Genomic DNA, 21,131 nt, shown 5'->3' on the forward strand with positions numbered 1-21,131 from the left:
CGCGCGCTGAGATGCAGAGCCTTTATGACAGTCAGAAGGGTGTCAGCTGATCCAGCCAATCAGCTGACAATTCTATCAGGTTTCATTGGTCCAGCACTTAGAGGAGGCGCCGGAGAGCGCTTGTGTATATATACTGGGTGCTGGTCATTTCTCTGGTGTCTGGCATTGCGATCACTACGTGGTAGCACTCAGACCTTGTCAGTATCTGTGATATTTTCTGTGTTATTGCTTCAGACTAGTTCCAGGGTGTTGATGATCAGGGAGCTCACATCCAAGACTAGGGAACTGTATTACCATTCTGTTATACTTCAGACTAGTTCCGGTGTGTTGATGATCAAGGAACTCACACCCAAGACTAGGGAACTGTATTACCATTCTGTTATACTTCAGACTAGTTCCAGGGTGTTGATGATCAAGGAACTCACACCCAAGACTAGGGAACTGTATTACCATTCTGTTATACTTCAGACTAGTTCCAGGGTGTTGATGATCACGGAGCTCACACCTAAGACTAGGCATTGTTATTATCTGTTATGACCTTCTGCTTTCCTGACTACTCTTCTGATCTCTGATTAGGTACTTCGCTATATCTGATACTCTGTTGCCGAACTCAGCTAGTCTTAGGATTCCGCATCTGTCTCTTGTCTCTGTCCTTGATCTGTCTGTCTGTTGCCGACCCGGCTTGCCCGACCTCGAGAGCTATCTCCTCAGTCTAGAGATAGCTCACAGACCTGTGGGTGACACCCTTCCTTGGTGTCACTCACACTCTGTCCTTCCTAATCCTAGCCTGACCCCTCCCTCGGGAGAGTCTCAGGCTTGCGGAAGGAACGTGTTACTGTGCAGTACTCCTTACTGCTGTGCACCTGCTCCTCAGGTGCAGTCCTCAAAGTATTTCTGTTGCACCAAACACTCTTATCACCTAGGTGTCCAGAGGTTAGAGATATATCTGATTATCGGTGATACTGCAGATCATCAATAATCGGGTATATATCTGTATTCTCTGTGATACTGCAGATCACCGGTAATCAGACCCTCTCTGTGTTACACCGATCGTTACATAACACCAGAATTTTATAGTTAAGGAGTCATGTGGCCAGCAGGGCTGTGGAGTCAGTACAAAAGTCATCCGACTCCAACTCTGACTCCTCAGTTTATGAAATCTGGGTACCCAAGATGGCTCAGACTCCGCGACTCCGACTGCTTAGTCTATTACTTACCAGGGCTGTGGATTTGGTTCAAAATTCATCCAACTCAGACTCAGTTTATGAAACCACAGACTCCAACTCAGACTCAAAGTACCCACAATTACTCCGACTCTCCAACGCCACTGCCCTGATGGCCAGCAGTGCTGTTTTTGCACTTCCTCTCCTATGTTTGAAGCAGAATAGGGGCTGTTCTTGCTCTAGCTCTTCGATGTTTGAAGCTCTGACAGTGGAAGACAGTGGAAGGTCGATATTAATTAGAATTATATCAGTTAGGGCTGGGCATAATTGTGAAGGGCTAGTGCTAGGGCAGAGAGTATGAAAATGTAACTTAATCTTTTAGGGCTAGGAGGGGGGGGGCGACGACAAATATCTGAGTAATTCCAAAATAGTGTATTGGCAATAGATTTGTTGATACAGTACGCTGTGAATTGGAAGTCGAGGAACAGTCTGCAAGTACTAGATGCAGTAGAGTATTGGTTATTCGGCACTGACTGGGATCAGCTGAAGCCAGATAAGTGTGCTTTATGGCTGCTTGAGACTCAATGTTAAAATAGGGTTAGCTAATACAGTACTACACCCCACTGTAGACACATACCATGAATTGTGTATTAACCACTTTACCCCCGCCCGTACGAATTTCTCCGTCCCTTTTTCCATCCTTTAACCCCCAGGGACGGAGAAATCCATACTTTCCGCGTTCCCGACGCTGTCCGCGCTCCCGCTCGTAAACACGCCGCCCGCCGCTAGTAAACACGCCGCCGCCCGCTCGCCCGGAGATCAATGAACGGGAAAATCCATTCCCGTTCGTTGATCTAAGCCCCACAATGATCCGCTGCTCTCCTATGGGCAGCGCGATCATTGTGAGAAAAAACTCACGTGTCCAGCCTCCTTATACTTCCTCCAAGCTTCCGGAAAGAAGCTTGGAGGTCACATTAAAGTGAACCTCCGGACTAAAAATCGACTCAGCAGCACTGAAAAGGCCTGGTGTTTCTTTAACAGTTTCACAGCATCAGAACATTGTTTCTCTTATACAAGCCTCATTTTTAGCTGCACAGAAGAAAACTGCCCAGGCTTTTTTCCCCTGATGCTGTGCAAAGCATGATGGGATTTCTGATGTTGTTGTTCTCGTTCTGCTGTTTTGGTGCAATTTTTTTTTTTTTACATTTTGAATTTGACATTTGAAGCCTAGTGTGTGCAGCTGGGAGGGGTTATCAGGACACAGGACAGTTGGAACTGTGTCTCCTGCTCCTTGTCACCTCCTTCCAACCAAAAAGATGGCTGCCCCCATGACAAAGATGGTAGCCCCCATGAATCACAAACATTTGCCTGTTCTTTTAAAACAGGGTGGGTAAGAGATTATATTACTTATCTATTCTAATTAGCATAACTAATGTAACTTGATGGCAGTATGTTTGTTTAGGCTGAAGTTCCCCTTTAAAACAAAAAGTTACTGTGGCCATCTTGTGGCCAAATAGTAAACTACACCCTACACAATTTTTCACATACAAATAAATGATTTTTACACAAAAAATTAACTCATTACCTCCCACACTCCCCATTTTTTTTTTTTTGTAATAAAAAAAAAATTCAAAAATTTACAATTAAAAAAAATACATAAATAGTTACCTTAGGGACTGAACTTTTTAAATATTTATGTCAAGAGGGTATAACACTGTTACTTTATAAACTATGGGCTTGTAATTAGGGATGGACGCAAAACTGAAAAAAATGCACCTTTATTTCCAAATAAAATATTGGCGCCAAACATTGTGATAGGGACATAATTTAAATGGTTTTATAGCCGGGACAAAAGGGCAAATAAATTTCATGGGTTTTAATTACAGTAGCATGCATTATTTTAAAACTATAATGGCCGAAAACTGAAAAATAATTATTTTTTTCCCCACATTTTTCCTATTTTCCCATTAAAACACATTTAGAAAAAAATAATTCTTGACATAATGTCCCACCTAAAGAAAGCCTAATTGGTGGCGGAAAAAACAAGATATAGTTCATTTCATTGCGATAAGTAATGATAAAGTTATAGACGAATGAATGGAAGGAGCGCTGAAAGGTGAAAATTGCTCTGGTGCTCAGGGGGTAAAACCCCTCAGTGGTGAAGTGGTTAAATATTAAAAAACAGTCATTGAAAGTATATTAACTCCTTGCCGACCGCTCCATGCCAATTGGAGTGAACACGGCCGCAGCCCCAGGACTGCTCCATGCCGATTGGCATGAACGGCCTTCTATGGGGCTAGCAGGAGAGTGCACATGCCGATGTGCACGCATCACCGCTCGGAGACTGTTAGACGGCGAAACCGCCGTCTGTTAGGGTAGTACAGTGCTGCGATCTAAGGCAGCGCTGTACTGGGGACAGCCGTGTGACACGACTGGGGAGTGATCAGCTGTCATAGGCTCAAGCTGATCATGCTGATTGGCTGGCGGGGGGAGGGAGAGGGCAATATAAATAAAGGGACATTTATTAAAAAAATAAAATAAATATTTGTTAAAAAAAATACACATTGGGGGAGCGATCAACAGAGAGCTCTGTTGGTGAGGAGAAAAGGGGGGGGGGGAATCATTTGTGTGCTGCTGACTTGTGTGGCCCTGCAGCGAGCCCTTAAAGCTGCAGTGGCCTATTTAGTTAAAAATGGTCTGGTCACTGGGGGGGGGGGGGGGGTGTTAACACCACGGTCCTCAAGTAGTTAACCTTGAGGAGCCTTCCGCACTGAGAGTACTGACAGCAACTTGTGCTTGTTGGTTGAGACTACAGGTAAGTTGAGTTCTGGATAGCTGGCACTCTTCTATACTACTACTACTAATAATACTAATAAAGTATACCTGTGTGATTAATGGATGTAGCACAGGTGAGGCTGGTGATATCGTTTGGGTGTAGAGTTGTTGCTGGAATCTGTTCTGCACTGAGGGGTGGACAATAGGGGCTTGTGAGGTCCGTTCAGATTGTGAAGCCAAACCTAGGAAATCAAGTCTTTAAACGATATCCGAAGCGAAAATAAACAAATGAAATAAACAGTTGTATCTATCTTCCTTTTCCTAAAAATGACTTTTTAAGATATTCTACAGTTTTATTTTATGTTTTAAATCTTTTTAACCTTTTCAGGACCGCCTCTATGAGATCCTACGCCGCACTTGTGGCTGTTCTAGCCTGATGCGGCGTAGAATCTACGCCGGCCTGCAGTTTCCGCTCCCGACGCGATTGTGCGCACCCGGAGGGGGAGATTAAGCTGTCATATGACAGCCAACATCTCCCCCGAGTGATCATCAGCCATCGCGTATGGCTGCTGATCACATGATCACTACGATCACCGTCGGATCGTAGTGATCAGTATGACAGCTGCGGCGGCAGGGGGGGAAGAAGAGGATCCACTCACCTCCCTGCCGTTCCAGCGACAATCGGCGCCCCCCTCCGCTCTGGCCGGCATCTCCGCTCCATCTGACGTCATCGCTGGGTCCCGGCTTGATGACGTCATCAAGCCGCGACCCGGAACTGATCGTCAGACAGAACGGAGATGCCGGCCGGAGAAGAGGGTCCCGTGCGGCTCATCGCTGGAGCCTGGAAGGTAAGTGAAGGCTGCTGGCAGAAGGGGGGGGCACAGGCCACCATGGGGGGACACCAATCCAGCCAGCCACACACAGGATCCGGCCGCCTGACCCCCCCAAACGCGCGCACCCCCCCTCCCGCGCAAAATGCCTTGGTCCTTAAGGGGGGTAGGCGGCCGGTCCCGAAAAGGTTAAGTTTTAACTGTTTTATTGTTTTTGCTCAATGACACTTTCATTGAGGTATGCCAGAGCTAAAGTATTTGAACAATTGACCCTTATCTCTTTCCTGCTCTCAATAGCCATCTGCTAGGAAAGTGTTTTATAGTTGGAATTTCTTATCAGTGAGGGTCACACTGTAGTCGCTTCCTATCAGGACTGAGTCAGCCACTTACATACCTGATATTAAACTCTTTCAGGCAGAGAAAGAAAAAAAGGAACACCGCATAGTTATTTGTGTGCTAGGCACTGTACATACACATGTCTATCTCATCATGTCACATGTCACTTTGGGTATCCTTTAAAAATGTTGTGTTGCTGTATGTGAGCCATATTGAACCACTTCAATTACTGAGTAAATTTGTGTCGCTATATGTCCTTTCAAAGTATTAATAAACTCTTTTATTTGAATTCCAGTGACCGAAAGCTGCAGCTCTTCCGATGCAACAAAAATGAGGAAGTCTTGATGTTTTCGGACTGAAGTTAGTGGAGCAATTGTCACTGAGGTACCCAGGTAAGACCCCCATTACAAAGACTGAGATCCACTGTGATATTCTCTATCCCTGCCATCATTAGAGAGAATGTGAAAGCAGTTTTTGTTTTGATTACTATTGTATAGAGCAGGAGCAGTGCAAACTTGTGTGTTCTTTTTGCCATTCATCCACTTCATGTGTTTCTATAAACCCAGCATGTCCTATTTTCCTGAATTTCAACAGTGCTTTTTTTTTGTATTGCTGTCACTTAGAATGTATTGCAAATGCTGGGAAAGGTTTCATAAATGCATCCCAGGAAGTAACTATATATAATGGGGCCGCGTAGCAATGTAATTTCTCTCTTACCTCCATCTCTATGATAATTCTGCTGCCAGACGCGCTCCTTTCAGAAAGAGTGACTGGCATTCACGCAAACGGTAAGTCAGATGACTGCAGATGTCTTAGTGCACTCTTGACATCAAAAGAATGGTTGTGTGCTGGATATACCCTTTTTCTTGCAGTAACGTTCGTTTTCTGAAGCTTTATTTTCAGGAAGTATCACTTTCCTTCCATAGATCCAGGAAAATACTGTTTGCACTTTCACAAAATATTGGAAAACGTTTTTAATTTTTTTGATTTTAGTATGATCAGACACAGTTAGGGCTGGTGCACACCGAGCGGCTTTTTGGGCGTTTTCAGATCCGCTTGCGGCTGCGGATCTGCTTGGTCAATGTATCTCAATGGGGTGGTGCACACCAGAGCGGCAGGCGTTTTGCAGAAACGAAAAATGCCTGGGTGAGGCATTTTTTGGATTTCGGATGCGTTTCTGCCTCAATGTTAAGTATAGGAAAAACGCAAACCGCTCTGAAAAACGGCACTTCAGAGCGGTTTTGCAGGCGTTTTTGTTACAGAAGCTGTTCAGTAACAGCTTTACTGTAACAATATATGAAATCTACTATACTGAAATCCGCTGCAGCAATCCGCAAAACGCTAGCAAAACGTCTCATAAAAATAAAAAAAAGCGTTTAAAAATCTGCTAGCATTTTGCAGATCTGCTAGCGGGTTTTGGTGTGCACCAGCCCTCTGACTGGTTAGGTATGAAATTTGAAGACCGTGTCGGAAGGAGGAATGATGCAAAGGGGGCGACAGAGGTGAAAATGTTCTTCTAAGTGTCTGATTGGGATTTACAAAACTGAGATCAATACGGCGTTTGGTTTTTCTTGTACAGAACAAGATTATCATATGTCAATTCAGAGGATTTCTGCTCTTGAAATCACAGCCATAAGATTCGGCTCCTTAGCAGAGAGCTGTGCTTGGGAAATTGCTACCTTCCTGACATGCTATAGTTACTTTTCCTGTGTTCAGTTATTGTACGTTTCTTCAGTACTTTTCTCATTTCATTTTTTTTAATGAAAATAAAACTCCTGCTTAGATTTGTTTACCTTGTTTTTAGATCGGAGTCCTCTATAGCAGGGGTCCCCAACCTTTTTGAGCCCGGGGCCCACTATACCGACCAAAATTTTCTTCGGGGCCCCCCGGGGCGGGGGGTAGGAGGGGCGTGGCTAGTGGCGGCGGCAGTTAGCCCAGTATAGCAAGTATAGTTACCACAGTATAGCAAGTACAGTTACCACAGTATAGCAAGTACAGTTACCACAGTAAAGCAAGTACAGTTACCACAGTATAGCAAGTACAGTTAGCCCAGTATAGCAAGTACAGTTACCACAGTATAGCAAGTACAGTTACCACAGTATAGCAAGTACAGCTACCACACTATAGCAAGTACAGTTAGCCCAGTATAGCAAGTACAGCTACCACACTATAGCAAGTACAGTTAGCCCAGTATAGCAAGTACAGTTACCCCAGTATAGCTAGTACAGTTACCCCAGTATAGCTAGTACAGTTACCCCAGTATAGCTAGTACAGTTACCCCAGTATCGCTAGTACAGTTACCACACTATAGCAAGTACAGTTAGCCTAGTATAGCAAGTACAGTTACCCCAGTATAGACAGGAGGGAGAGAGAGAGAGAGACAGACAGGAGGAAGAGAGAGAGAGAGAGAAAGCAGAGAGACAGACAGGAGGAAGAGAGAGAGAGAAAGCAGAGACACAGACAGGAGGAAGAGAGAGAGAGAGCAGAGAGACAGACAGGAGGAAGAGAGAGAGAGAGCAGAGAGACAGACAGGAGGAAGAGAGAGAGAGAGCAGAGAGACAGACAGGAGGAAGAGAGAGAGAGAGAGAGAGAGAGAGCAGAGAGACAGACAGGAGGAAGAGAGAGAGCAGAGAGACAGACAGGAGAAAGAGAGAGAGAGAGAGAGAGAGAGAGAGAGCAGAGAGACAGACAGGAGGAAGAGAGAGAGAGAGAGCAGAGAGACAGACAGGAGGAAGAGAGAGAGAGAGAGCAGAGAGACAGACAGGAGGAAGAGAGAGAGCAGAGAGACAGACAGGAGGAAGAGAGAGAGAGAGCAGAGAGACAGACAGGAGGAAGAGAGAGAGAGAGAGAGCAGAGAGACAGACAGGAGGAAGAGAGAGAGCAGAGAGACAGACAGGAGAAAGAGAGAGAGAGAGAGAGAGAGAGAGAGAGCAGAGAGACAGACAGGAGGAAGAGAGAGAGAGAGAGAGCAGAGAGACAGACAGGAGGAAGAGAGAGAGAGAGAGCAGAGAGACAGACAGGAGGAAGAGAGAGAGAGAGAGCAGAGAGACAGACAGGAGGAAGAGAGAGAGCAGAGAGACAGACAGGAGGAAGAGAGAGAGAGAGCAGAGAGACAGACAGGAGGAAGAGAGAGAGAGAGAGAGCAGAGAGACAGACAGGAGGAAGAGAGAGAGCAGAGAGACAGACAGGAGAAAGAGAGAGAGAGAGAGCAGAGAGACAGACAGGAGGAAGAGAGAGAGAGAGAGAGCAGAGAGACAGACAGGAGGAAGAGAGAGAGAGCAGAGAGACAGACAGGAGGAAGAGAGAGAGCAGAGAGACAGACAGGAGGAAGAGAGAGAGAGAGAGAGCAGAGAGACAGACAGGAGGAAGAGAGAGAGAGAGAGAGAGAGAGAGCAGAGAGACAGACAGGAGGAAGAGAGAGAGCAGAGAGACAGACAGGAGGAAGAGAGAGAGAGAGACACACTGGCAGCCGTTAGGGATGTCCAGTGATATACTGCCCACAGTGGAAGGTGTTGTGGCTCAGAGCTGAGGCCAGCCGTGGTGTACCTGGACTGGTGGCCAGGAGTTGTGGCGATCAGGCCTCTCCCTCTCCGATCAGACCTCTCTTCCCTGGTGTAATGATCCGGATGGTGGAAAGTGCAGTTGGGCCAGCCTCTGGGTTCCCAGGAGGGTGCAGCAGAGAACTGGCATCGCGGCGATGCAGAGTTCACGTGCTGAGGAGCCGGAAGAGCAGCATTGGGTGAGACCCAGACAGCCTCCGGATCCTCCTCATGTAGCGGCGGAGCAGCCAGCACACCCATACTTTAGCAGCAGCATCTGACAGTTCAGTGGAGCCACTGGGGGGTGACAGCAGCGGCGATCCTGCAGAAATACGATCCTCCCTCCCTAGCAGGAAGACTGTGTGCCCCATGTGCTGCCCTGGTTTCCGCAGGAATTGAAATTACGAGCCGGAATGACGGAGGCGGGGCCAACGGGGGTCTGAGCCAGCTGCAGCCAAACAATGAAGAGGAGGTAGGCGGAGCAGGTACTGCTGGCCTGATCTCTAATGGACTCTGGCTGGCCTTTATGACACCCCCTCCCCGCCTGTCACCCGGAGCGCCACGCCCCCTTGCACTCAATGGACCGTACGCCACTGAACAGGAGCGGCGGCAGCAGGGGGAGAGGGAGAAAGGCCAGATCCGCCGCGGCCCCCCAGAAATTTGCCCACGGACCACCAGGGGGCCGCGGCCCCCAGGTTGGGGACCTCTGCTCTATAGAGTTCCCAAAATGCTTACTAGGCTACCATAACACTGCTTAGTTTGTTGATTATGAATGGAAGTGCACCTGTTAACCTCCTTAGCGGTAGTCCCGAGTCAGGCTCAGGCCAGAAATCTGCAGCTCAGAGAGGTAACCCCGAGCCTGACTTATGGTAGCCGCCAGGAGGTATAGATAAAGAACGCAGCATGGCATTTCAACTCACCTCTCCCAGGAGCCAGGTGCTAGCAGAATTATTTTTCCGATCCTTGGAGGCTCGTAAGCACTCTCTAGGGGTAGAGTGCCACCCAGTGGACGGAGGGAGAATAGCAGTGCTGGATCCAGGGGAGGTGGGTACGTGCAAGGGCTGCCTCAGATCTATCCGGCAGTATGATTTTTTTTCCTGCTTTTAGGGTCTACAAGCCTGTGAAAAAAAATTGCTCTGCTTTTTAGACCCTAATATCCAGACGTAATCATACCGCTAGGGAGGTTAATGAATTCAATAATTGTAAAATGACCATACGGTGCTCATCTTGTGTTGCAATAAGGGGTTTAAAGGCTTTGAAGCCTAGTGCCCTAGGATTTATATAAATGTACAGGTACTCAAAGGCAGCATTCCCCTAAATCTAAAAAGTTTACTAGCAAATATTGCCTGGCTCAAATGCAAATGAACATACGTCTCCCAACTCCCAGATTGAGTTTTGTGATCAACCTACCTGTCTTTGATCAACCAGTAACGTCACCCTTGTAAAAGAAAAAAAAATCAGTTCACCTCCTGGTCACCACAGCGAATACTGGGAGTGACTGTCTTCCTTTATAATGTAATATGCAGTTCAGTCAGAAAGATAACATTCAGAAATATATAGTTATAAGTTACTTTCTTGTCTTGTGCAGCTAGATATGAAAGAGCAATCTCTGACTTCTTGTAGACCTGCCTGTGTCTTAGGGATAGATAATGAGATGCAAATTTTCAGAGTTGATTATCTAGAATTTGTATGCAAATATATGCAGTTTAAAGGTGGACCTAATCCAGCCAAGGTTTGTTTTCATTGGTTTATTTTTAAGCTGCATGAATCCGCTTTTGTTTATTTGCATCTCATGGACCATCACCAGTGAAGCACACTGATAAGTCACTTTGAACAAAAGAAACAAATCATATTAAACATTTCAAGCATTCTTTTTTTTTTTTTTTTTTTGTATAAAGATATTTTTTTTCTCTTTTTGAGCTTTTATAATAGTGTGGCTAATCTATTGGTGGATAGGGGACTGTAGTTCTGCTTTAAGATGCTATCACCAGATGTCTACACATTGAAATCATTGAAGGCAAACAGTCAGTTTGGCAGGAACGGCTGTCTGAGTCCCCACTGAGAAGATTGTTCCCATTTAGAAAGATTTGTTTTCACTTCATATTCTCAATGAGCCTGTAACTGGAAAAGGAAGTACGAACAAAGATAACAGTTTAGGAACTTACACAATCCATCCTTTTACAGGCTTTCCAAAAGTATTAAAGCAGAAGGATCAGCCATACTATGCCAGGGAAAAAAAACACATAAGTAGATATACTTGATCTACTTACATAGCACATGTATTGTACTGTCCACGTTGATTTTAGTGAATTTTATATAGTAAATGAAGAGAATTCTGTTCCTGATGGGGCTATGTTTTTTGCCCACAGCTGAGGCTAAATACTAATGTTTCTTCCCTTAACTTTTTTTCCTTTTCTCCTCCAATCGCTGAGTCACCTCAGCCTTGCTTGCAAACTTAAGTGAGCAGGGTATCGTGTTTCAGATAAGCAGCTGGCAGGGAAATAAAGGGAAGAGGAGGAATATATTATAGATAAAAAGAACCCCCAGCATGCAACTGTTTGGCACTAAGGGCAAGTGCTTAAGTATGTGATAACTCCAAATCATAACGTCAGAAAAAGTTTTGAATGCAGGATTAGCATCTTTATCACTTAATACACTCAGACCAATTGCTGTTGAAATTCGATTTTTATGGTGACAATCCCGCTTTAAAGGACAACTGTACTGAGGGGGATATTGAGGCTGCTAGATTCTTTTTTTCCTTTTAAACAATACCAATTGCCTGGCTATCTTGCTGATCTATTTGGCTGCAACGTGTCTGATGCACACCAGGAACAAGCATGCAGCTAATCTGATCACATCTGACAGTGTCAGAAACACCTGATCTGCTGCATGCTTGTTCAGGGTCTATGGCAGAGGATCAGCAAGACAGCCAGACAACTGATATTGCATAAATATAAATAAATATAGCAGCCTCCATATCCCTCATGCTTCAGTTGTCCTTTAATGTCATTGCTTGGGGGGGGGGGGGGGGGAAGAGATCACCTTACTGGAGGAGATGTATGAAGTAATGTTTATATATTGTATTTTCTTGTACAAAAAAAAATTAGTAAAACAAATTCTCACAATGGAAAAAAAAAAACTTTCAATGTCATGGTCTAGCTCTGATCAATGTAGAGATGTGCTGCTGGGCTCTCTGTTACTGATGGAGGAGGAGGGATGAGCAGGAAGTGTCTTGCTGCAGCTTGCATTGGCAACTAGAAGAGTGGTCAGCGGAATACTAGTACTTTTCACACTTTGTCCATTAGGACCAAACCTATTTGTACAAATGGTGATGGTATTAATCACTCGTAAAAAAAATAGTCCTGATAGTCTGTAGGACCAATTGGCAAATTAGCGGTCCTACACACTATCGGGACTAATTTTTTAGGAGTGATTCATACCATCACTGTCTATACAAAAAGTTTTGGTCCTGATGGACAAAGCGTGACATGCCTTTTTTACCTGTACAATTTTTTGAATTTTGTTTACTACTAGTACTTCTCAGTAAATTAGAACAGCATCGAAAAGCTACTTTGTTTCAGTAATTCAGTTCATACATTGAATCTCATGTATCATGTAGATTCTTTACACACAGAGTGATATATTTAAAGTGTTTATGTTGTTTCATTTCGCTGATTATGGCCTACAGGTAATGAAAACCCAAAACTCAATATCTCAGAAAATTAGAATACTGTGAAAAAGTTAAATACTGTAGACTCGTGGGCCTATATGCAATTCATTTTTTCTCCTGAGTTTTCTCCTAGGTGATATTTTCACACCTTCATTTTGAGAGTACTTTTCCCAGAAAATCTGTCCCTAGTACAATAAGAACTATTGTTGTCTGATTGCAAAGGTTGCCGTTTCAAAAATTGGATGATGCAAGCACATGTCTGCCAATGATGTCTGCTTTCTATGAGGAAGTTGCAATGTGTGCAGCACCATTATCGTGAGATCAACTTAACTAACCACGTAGTGGGAAAAGCCTAAATGGTTGTACCACTGAATACTGCTTATATTAGCAAGATACAGAGACCCTTTCTCCTTGCGTCTGCCAGGACGGCCGACTGGTTGAGAGTACACCGGTACCTCCTCCAAAAGAAACACAGACCAAGCACATATGCATAATAAAGCAGCCACCCTATAACTACCGTGCACCTCCTCTAAGCCCTCAGTTTTCTCTGTGTTTCCTGCCTTCAGGTACACAGGCCCTTGTTTAACTATGGGAGCTGAGTTTCCTTGTGCTGTAGCCGTGAAGGACTCTGTTTCCCCAGCTAACTGTTCGGGCACTGGCCTTGGTAAGGGCTTTCTGAGATGGTGTTGTCAGGGGTGGACAAGCGTTCCAGGCTGGGTCGTTTACCGCATGTCTAGGCGAGCAGTGAAGTGGTGGTTTTGCACGCGCATCCCCCGACCATGCTGCTTTCCTGCAAGTAACTGCGTCCTGGATTTCCTTCTGCGCATGCGCTCAGGCATGACTCACGGGACACCGGATTGTACGCGTACGGATGTCTGCATCCCTTGTCACCCGATCAGTGCTGCGCTTCTCTGCTGACTCCAGATGCTCCAGCATGTCTCTGTAATGGAGACAAAGGAGCAATTAGCCAAGTAAGCCACCCTTGTCTGCTGCGTTTGAGGGAGGGTCCCCAGAAAACTTAGGTGATCCGCTGGATCCAGGATCCAACATGGCAACGGTGGAGCAGAGTGTGCGGAATCACCTTCAGGTGGACTATTAACCACATAACAACCGCCTAACACCGATAGGCGGCGGCTGGTCGTTTGTGGTTTTACATGGAAACGGCCGTTCCATGTCAGTTCACGGAGGGCGTCTCCGTGAACAGCCTGCGAGCCTCCGATCGTGGCTCGCAGGCTAATTGTAAACACGCGGGGAAGAAATCCCCGCTGTTTACATCAATACAGCGCTGCTACGCAGCAGCGCCGTAAAAGAGATCGGCGATGCCTATCAGAGGCGGCGCAGGACGCATCACCGTCCTGTGCCACCCATGGAGCAAAGGGGAGGAAGGCAGAGAGAGGGAGGGAGGAATCACGCTGCGGAGGGGGGCTTTGAGGAGCCCCCCCCCCCTCCGCTCGGCCACACGGAGCGGCGGCGATCAGACCCCCCCCCCCCCAGCAGGTCATTCCCCCTAGTGGGGAAAAAAGAGGGGTGAAGTCTGATCGCCCTGCTTCAATCCTGATCTGTGCTGCGGGCTGGAGAGCCCACGCAGCACAGATCATTCAAAACAGCCCTGGTCCTTAAGTGGTTAAAGCAGCTGCCTCAGTGGAGAAAGGGTTCTCAAGGGAGATGAATGCAGCAACTGTTCCTCCAGCAGAACCTCAGAAAAAAAAGCTGTTTCATGGGCAAAGGCTGTTGCTACCTCAGCAGCAGGACAGGTAATAAAATCCTTTCAGTCCAGAAGCAGGTAACACTGGAATTAGATAGGATTACCCATGATTTTAACTTATACATGTTTTATTGTTTGTTTTATTTTCATGCTAAACCTGATGAAACCTACCTCTTAAACATAAGAATAAGAGATGCAGTGGGTGCAATTATTATTATTATTATTTATTGTATTTATAAAGCGCCAACATATTACGCAGCGCTGGACAATAAATATATACAATGATACAAGGATGACATACATAGGGTTATACACATAGAACAAAGTTATACATACAAATTGTACAAAATACATGATCATGCAATATTGCATGATCATGCAATGCTAAGTTAGCTAGCAACTGGGAGAAGGTGTTATATCAGACATGTCAGGAACTTCTGGCACTGATTCATCAAAATCTATTAAGGAATTTTTAGATTCCTTTAGATCTGAGAGGCAATCTACTTTTCAGGTGTTACGGTTTGCTATGACTGACACTCAGACTTCCTCCCAGCCTATCCCTGCTTCTGCCCCTAAACAAGTTAGTAACTTGACAGTTAATGAGGTGGTGGAATGCTTATCCGAACCCTCCAAAGAAAGGTAGGGCGATATGCTGTCGACACAGGATTCTGACCAAGTGACTAAAATGACATGATTTCTTTTTAGTGCTGAGGAGACTGCAGATTTACTCAAAGCTATCTATGACGGTGAACAAATAGCTGAGACTGTTCCAGAGGTCTCAGTTCAAGATGAAATATATAAGGGTTTAGAGACACCAGTCTCTAGAGTTTTTCCGGTTCACAAAGCCTTAAATCAGATTATTAATGAACAGTGGAAAGAACCAGAGAAAAGATTCAGTATTACTAAATCCTTAAAGGGAACCTAAACTGAGAGAGATATGGATGTTTCCTTTTAAACAATACCAGTTGCCTGGTTGTCCTGCTGATCTCTTTGGCTACAGTTGTGGCTGAATCACACATCTGAAACAAGCATGCAGCTGTTCCAATCTGACTTCAGTCAGAGCACCTGATCTGCATGCTTGTTGAGGGGCTGTGGCTAAAACTAATCGAGATACAGGATCAGCAGGAGAGTCAGGCAACTGATATTATTTTAAAAGGAGGAAGTCATATCCTTCTCAGTTTAGGTTCCATTTCCAAGACTCAGAAATTGAGAGATGGAGCAAACTTCCAAAGCTGGATGCAGCCTTATCCCAGTACTCAAAGGATGCTGACTTGGCCTTTGAGGATACTGGCGCCCTCAGGACCCTTTAGACAATAAGGTTGAGGTTAATTCCAAACGGGCATGGGAAGCAGTCTCATTTATTTTTAGACCTTCCATTTCTACTGTCTGTATCTCAAGGAACCTTATTTCTTGGGTGGATGAATTACATGAATTGATGGCTGTGGGTACACCACAGGAATAATTGTTGGAGGCCATTCCCATTATTGCCAGGGCTCTTGCCTTTATTGCGGATGCGGCCGTGGAGTCCTTGAGGGCAGCAGCTAAAGCAGCAGCCATGGTGAACTCCATTCGCAGAGCAATCTGGTTAAGAACTTGAGAAGGTGATATTACATCCAAGAGTAGGTTATGTGCCATGCAATTTGAAGGAGACCTTATGTTTGTTAAGGAATTGGAAACCGTTCTTTACATATCTACGGATAGAAAGAAAAAGTTCACTGATAAAAGAAAGAAAACTCCTGCAAGGAATTTTGTTTTGAGGCAGGGGTTCTCTCAACTTAGGGGAAAAGGTCAGGACTCAGAACATAGTGGTTCTTTTTTCAGAGGCAGTATCGCTTCCACAAAACCCCCTACCCCTGGAACTAAGGACACCAAGTGTCATAGAGAACAAGGTGGGGGGGTTGAAGCATTTCCTTCCTCAGTGGAAGCAACGCTATCAGAGCAGTTAAATCTTTAATCTAGTAGAGCTCGGTTACAAGCTGAATTCGAAACGCTCCCCACCCCCAAGTTTTATCTAACAAGATCTCCCAAAGATGCAAAGAAAGCACAACCTTTAAGGCAGGCTGTCACTTCATTGATAGAACAGGATGTGGTTCGTCGTGTTCTGCCTGAAAAGAGGCCAAAGGGGTTCTACTGCAATATTTTCGTTGTTTTGAAAGCGTCGGAAGTATCGATTGATAATCCATCTCAGCCAATTAAATGCTTTCTTGCAAGAGAAAAAATTCAAGATGGAAAGCGTTTACTCTGTCAGGAATCTGTTGTTGCCCCTGGCTTGGATGGCAACAATAGACTTGCAGATTGCTTACCTGTATGTGCCCATTCATCCGAACCATCAGAAGTACATGCTTTTTGCTATTATGTTCGGCAATATGGCTTGTCATTTTCAGTTTCGGGCACTGCTCTTTGGGCTGGCAGCGTCTCCTCGAATTTTTACCAAGGTCATTGCAGAGTGACAGCCTATCTTCATTTAAAGAACATAAGTCATACCATATCTGGATGACTTTCTAATCTTAGCCTCTTCAGTTCAGGATTTAGAGAGGGATCTAAATTCCTGCTTAGAAGTGCTAAGGTCTCTGGGCTGGAAGATAAATTGGGAAAAGTCCAACCTCATTCTGGCTCAGAAGACAGTATTTTTGGGTTATGTCCTAGATACAGTAACCAAGCCAATTTTTCTTCTGGAGGAAAAGATAGACAAAATCTCCAAAAAGATCTCTGCGGTATTGACACAGTCAGAGGTCTCGTTGAGGGAGAGTGTGTCTCTCCTCAGCTCAATGTCCTCCACGATCCAAGCAGTTCTACGGGCTCAGTCCCATTCCAGACTTCTACAACAGTGGTTTCTACAAAATGGAGGGAGGAACCAATACAGGTGGGACAGAAAGAAGTTTAAGTTAGGGAGTCAAGGAGTCACTCCTGTGGTGGTTGAATCCTCACAACCAGGGACGCCCATGGTCCCAGGATCAGGGGGTTCGAATAACTACAGACGCCAGTGCCTGGGGGGTGGGGGGATCACCTTCTGAATTTTCAGGTCCAGGCATATGGACTAGGGCTATAGCAGAAAGATCCTCAAACTTGGCGGCAGTGAAAGAGGCTCTCCTACAACTGTCAGACTTAGTGGCAGATCGTCATGTAAATATTCTATCAGACAATATGGTAAGGTTCTTACTTAGACAGGGAGGCACCAGAGTTCCAGACCTTCTGTTCCTAGCACTGGAAATTATGGATTGGGCAGCAAAATATTTGAAGTCTCTCTCAGCCACCCATATAAAGGGTTCCTTGAACAGAGTGGCAGACAGACTCAGCAGGTGTCCAATTCTGGAGGCGGAATGGGAGCTGTCTCAGGAGACCTTCCACCTTATAACTCAGAGGTGGGGATTACCCAGGATGGATCTGTTTTCCTTCCCAGGAATCAAAAAGGTCCCAGGTTTTTGTTCGCTGGACACATCTTCACCAATAAACAGATTGGATGCGCTTCAAATTCCCTGGGGAGAAGGACTGGTCTACGTCTTCCCACCATTCATTCTCCTTGCCAAAGTAGGCAGGAAGTTCCAGTCAGAGAGGTCCACAGTGATATTAATCTCTCCCTGGAGGCCCAAAAGGTCATGGTTTCGCATAGTCAGATCCCTGTCACTACAAGATTCATTTATTCTGCCAACAAAGCAGGATCTACTCTCTCAGGAATTTTCCATCCCAATCCCTTAAGCTAACAGCATGTATCCTGAAAAGCAATTTTTTTTTATAAATAAGGGGTTTTCGTATAGAGTAATGAATACACTATTAAACAGCCGAAAGGAGGACACACAGAAGATTTATAGAAAGGTTTGGAAAAGATTTTGTGGGTGGAAGGAAAAGAAGGGGATCTCAGAGACTAACAACACTTTGGCTGTTATTCTGGAATTTTTGCAAGATGGTTTTGACATGCAGCTTGCTGTCAGCACCATCAAAGTTCAAATAGAAGCCTTGTCTATCTTTTTGGACAAATGGCTTGCTAAAGAACCTTATATCAAGGCTTTTATTAAATCAGTATCCAGATCCAGACCTGTTGCGGTAAAGTCCTTTCCCTCATGGGATCTGTCCTTAGTGTTTCAGGAACTATGTAAAGAGCCTTTTGAACCCCTTGACAGTGTACCTCTAAGACTCTTGACATTAAAAGTTGTTTTTTTTGTTAGCAATTACTACAGCGTGAAGAATAGGAGACTTCCAATCACTATCAGTAAAGGACCCTTATATGACGAGATTATTTTCAGGCCTGACCCGACGTATGTATCCCTAAAGTCAACACAAGATTTCATAGAAGTCAGGAAAACCTAGAACCCTCCTTTTTTGAGAATCAAAAAACTGAGAAAGCGAAGTAATTTCACTTACTGGACGTCAGAAGAGCTATTTTAATTTATTTAGACAGAACCAAAGACTGGAGAAAGTCTAATAAGTTACTTATTCTGTTTATGGGACACAAGAAAGGTAAGTGTACTATTGCTAGATGAATAAGACCGGCCATTGCTCAGTGTTACCAGATGGCTGGCAAAGAGATCCCTACGCAGATTAAAGCTCACTCCACTAGGGCAGTGATCTGCAAACTTGGCTCTCCAGCTGTTAAGCAACTACAAGTCTCACAATGCACTGCGGGAGTCTGACAGCCACAGTCATGATTCATAAAGGCAAATGCATTGTGGGACTTGTAGTTCCTTAACAGCTGGAGAGCCAAGTTTGCAGAATACTGCACTAGGGCATTATCTACATCTTGGGCAGAGAGAGCAGGAGCTTCAATAGATCAAATCTGCAGGACAGCTACTTGGTCAAGTCCGTCCACATTTATCAAGCACTATAGGATTGACCTGCTTTCAAGTCAAGACGTATCTTTCAGGACGAAAGTCTTACAAGCAGTGGTCCTGCCCTAGAAGTGAGTTACGTTTTTTTCTTACTTGTACTCTGGGGTCTCTTAAGTTAAGAGTCTTAACCTATCGGCCGTCTTGGAGGAAGCAAGGAGAAAATCCCCGTTAGACTTATTGGTAATTGGGATTTCTGGGAGCCCTCCAGGAGGGCCTCTCCTATACCCTCCCTTTTATCATCCTTGGGGGAAATGGAGTCTTTTTCACTTTCTTATTTCTAGTGCACCTGGGGTGAGTACTCTGTGATAAACTGAGGGCTTAGAGGAGGTGCACGGTAGTTATAGGGTGGCTGCTTTATTATGCAAAAGTGCTTATTGTCTGTGTTTCCTTTGGAGGAGGTACCGGTGTACTCTCAACCTGTCGGCCATCCTGGAGGACTCCCAGAAATTCCAATTACCGGTAAGTCTAAAGGTGGCCACACACAATACAATTTTTTAAATATCTGTTCAATTCAAGAATTGCAATCAATTTCTCTGACTGATTGTAACATTTCAAAAATCTGCCCAATGTACCACACACATATGTTCAATTTCCCCCCCATTATAATAAAAATGATTGGAAACTCTGAGAAAATTGCTTGGGTGTATGTATTAAAAAACTAACAATCTACCACACACCATACAATTTTCATAAAAATTGATCAGAAAAATCCAGCATTCCCAATCAACTTTTATCGAATAAAAGCGGGAGATCCAATCGAATTTCTTGCTCAAATGAAGAAACATCTTTTGATTGTTCGGTAAATTCGATCTTATTTATCGAATTGCTGTAAAATCTTATTTTATTGTATCATGTGTGACCACCTTAATGGGGATATATTTTCTCCTGAGTTTTCTCCTTGGTGATATTTTCACTCCTTGCCAATAAAATGCATTTTAAAAGGACCCTGAGCAGAGGGAGAAAATGGAAATCTTAACTTACCTGGGCTTCCTCCAGCTCCCCGTAGCCCGCAAGTTCCCTCGGCGTCCTCTGGGTCGCCACCTTGGAAGGAAGGCAGCAACATCAGTGGATAAAGTTTCATTTGAAGCAACTGTGAATAATTTCAGGCAAAGAAAATCTGATGTGTTTATATTCATTCCATACCAACTCCCTAACATGTACAGTATATAGTGACGTTGCTTAAAGAGACTCTGTAACAAAAATGTCATGCTTTTTTGTACCATCCTACAAGTTCCTAAACCTATTCTTATGTGCTCTGGCTTACTGCAGCACTTTCTACTATCACCGTCTCTGTAATAAATCAATGTATCTTTCCCCTGTCGGACTGGAAGGCTGCCAACTCTTCAGTGCTGATCTGTTATGCACAACCCTCTCCAGGCCCCTCTATGCACACTCCAGTGTGTGTTATTTACATAAGCCAGCAGCAACTCTGCTCTCTTATCAGTGACAGAAGAGTTCAGCAAGGCTTGGTGTACAGAGGCGCCAAAGTAGAATAAAAACGTTTAAAAACCGTCTAAAAGAGGGGGATGTTCAGGTGAACTTACCTCCCTCAAAAATATAAAACTCAATTGAGTCACAATATATCAATACACATTTTTTTTTACTGAACTCCACTTCGTGCAACGCGTTTCGCAGGTTTGGTCCTGCCATCAGGCAAACAGGAGTATAACTCAATGGGTCTTAATGCAGAAGTGAGTGCCTCTGAACCTGTCGGCGGAGGGGTGCTACCCCGTTTCCGATCTACAGAGAGCGAAATCTTAAAAACCTGAGTGGGGTCAGGTTCTAATACTCCCCACCTGCACTTGAAGTGGTTGCCTATGGGTAACCCATGTTTGTGAGTATATCTAAATATTTAGCTTTTAACCACAACCAACTTAACAATACTACACCATATTGGGCTCTCGATTTCTCTTTGTTCTTCCAAGCAGTGACAGAAGAGAGCTGGATAAAAATCCTCCTCTGTTAGGCTGTGAAAGGAGCTGGCTGACACATAGGCCTGGTGCACACCAAAACCGGCTAGCAGATCCGCAAAATGCTAGCAGATTTTGAAACGCTTTTTCTTATTTTTCTGTAGCGTTTCACCTAGCATTTTGTGGTTTTGGGTAGCGTTTTTGGTGTAGTAGATTTCAGATATTGTTACAGTAAAGCTGTTACTGAACAGCTTCTGTAACAAAAACGCTGGCAAAACCGCTCTGAACTGCCGTTTTTCAGAGCGGTTTGCGGTTTTCCTATACTTTACATTGGAGGCAGAAACGCTGCCGCAATCCAAAATCTGCAGCAGCCCGGGAGT

The 21,131-nt window shown here is 44.7% G+C and overlaps 1 long non-coding RNA gene across 4 annotated transcripts in view; it reads left to right on the forward strand.

Annotated features, from left to right (window-relative positions):
- LOC137541571 (uncharacterized) overlaps window positions 1–21,131 on the forward strand; it is a 1,030,398-nt gene that overhangs the window by 824,227 nt on the left and 185,040 nt on the right. For all 4 annotated transcript variants that reach the window (XR_011025219.1, XR_011025217.1, XR_011025218.1 and 1 more), the window contains one exon: window positions 5,400–5,496. This is a non-coding gene — a long non-coding RNA (uncharacterized lncRNA). The remainder of the gene's footprint in view (window positions 1–5,399; window positions 5,497–21,131) is intronic.

Source organism: Hyperolius riggenbachi, chromosome 12 (assembly GCF_040937935.1).
Source record: "Hyperolius riggenbachi isolate aHypRig1 chromosome 12, aHypRig1.pri, whole genome shotgun sequence".
Taxonomy (NCBI): Eukaryota; Metazoa; Chordata; class Amphibia; order Anura; family Hyperoliidae; genus Hyperolius; species Hyperolius riggenbachi.